Source organism: Cebus imitator, unplaced genomic scaffold (assembly GCF_001604975.1).
Source record: "Cebus imitator isolate Cc_AM_T3 unplaced genomic scaffold, Cebus_imitator-1.0 Scaffold207, whole genome shotgun sequence".
NCBI lineage: Eukaryota > Metazoa > Chordata > Mammalia > Primates > Cebidae > Cebus > Cebus imitator.
Genome location: NW_016107522.1, coordinates 1,004,440 through 1,006,195, shown reverse-complemented (window position 1 = coordinate 1,006,195; position 1,756 = coordinate 1,004,440). Strand labels below are relative to the sequence as shown.

At 39.6% G+C, this 1,756-nt stretch overlaps 1 long non-coding RNA gene and 1 pseudogene across 1 annotated transcript in view; both read right to left on the bottom strand.

Annotated features, from left to right (window-relative positions):
• The window catches only part of LOC119474073, a 17,099-nt gene that overhangs the window by 10,340 nt on the left and 5,003 nt on the right, over positions 1-1,756 (bottom strand). The gene's annotated exons all lie outside the window — the stretch shown is intronic.
• LOC119474072 overlaps positions 1,349-1,756 on the bottom strand; it is an 886-nt pseudogene continuing 478 nt past the window's right edge.

Genomic DNA, 1,756 nt, shown 5'->3' with positions numbered 1-1,756 from the left:
CAATTCTCCTGCCTCAGCCTCCTGAGTTGCTGGGATTACAGGCACGCGCCACCATGCCCAGCTAATTTTTTGTATTTTTAGTAGAGACGGGGTTTCACCATGTTGACCACGATGGTCTCGATCTCTTGACCTCGTGATCCACCCGCCTCGGCCTCCCAAAGTTCTGGGATTACAGGCTTGAGCCACCACGCCCGGCCTTATTTAATGTATCTTATTGAGTATAATTAATTTTTATTTTTTTGTGTGTGTACTTCCTAAATTTATAATCCTGTGAGTCTGGGAACAGATCTGTTTTTCACTTGTCCTGATTTAATGACAGTTTCCAACATTGTTTTGTTACTACAAGTAGGGATCTATTTTTTTTTCCCACCTTCAATGATGATAATAAAAATAATGCACTGGAAGGAGTGGCAGAGTTGGACAATTTGTAACCATTATAATAGAGATGTAATAGGTTGGGAAAGAATCCTCAAAAATGTTTAAACAAGGAAGGAAAGTTTATTGAGAAGCAAGATGTTCTTCTCTCCTGCCCCCCATTCGTCTCTGGTGGTCAGAGTTGTTCAGTGTAATAAATAATAGACATTTTTTCTAAAAAAAAAAAAAAAGGTTACATACTGTAGTATGATTCCATATCCTGTATGATAACACTTTGAAAATGACCAGACTATAGAAATAAAGTACACATTAATCGTTGCTGAGAGACAGGGGTGGGGTGCAGGAGGTGGGGGCAGCTGTGAAGGGTAGCCCAGGGAATTTCCTCATGGTGATGAAATACTCCCATATTGATTGTGGCAGTGGTCCCGTCATTCTACAAGTGAGATTAAATCACAGAGAACCACACACACAAACGAGTACATATCAAAACTGACGAAAGCTCAGTGAGGTTTGTAGTCTAATTACCAGGCTGGTACCATGTCAGTTTCCTGAGTTAGCTGAGTACTGCAGTTACATCAGTAGCGGCACTTGAGGGAAGATGAGGAAGGGTACTGGGACTCTAGGTACTGATTTCGCAACTTCATGTGAGTCTATAGTCATTTTATTATTTTTTTCTTTTTGTAAATTATTTTATTTCTTCCATGATGATTTAGAGGGACTATCTTCAAACCAGTCCAAATATTTCATAAATAATATCTGGCTGTTTTCTAACCAATTGAGAAAGTCATACTCTGTCATCTCGGAAGAATCATTTGTTACACAATAAGCTACCTCACATCTTTCGGCAAGAAATACATTAAATTTGAAGAGTAAAGACATTGCAGAATGAAATAGGACACAATTAAAATTTGCTTTAAGTATTTCTTTGGGAGAGAGGTCATCACATTTCTACTCAATGAAGAGAAACATTTTCACAGTCCAGAGATCTTATATTTTTTGTTAACACCTATTATGCCATGAATTCATAGGGAAGAGGTTCTAGCAGCTCAGGCTCCTTCCCATGGGTTCTCACATGGTGCACTTCTCTGGTGTCCGCAGGCTGGCGCTTCAGCTGAACCCAGTTATCTTTCTCTTTGGCTTCCTTCTTTTTCTGATCATTTTCCTTCACGTGTTTCAGGAAGCTGTCTCGGCTCTCAGAGTGCTTAACATGTTCAATACGCAAATGAATTCTCCTGGCAAGAATCTTGTCCTTCACTTGTTTGTTTACAACAACACCAACAGCACACTGGATAACACTGTAGACTCTTCCAGTTTTGCCATGCTAACACTTGTGGCCATTCCTTTTTTTTTTTTTTGAGACAGAGTTTCACTCTTGTTGCCC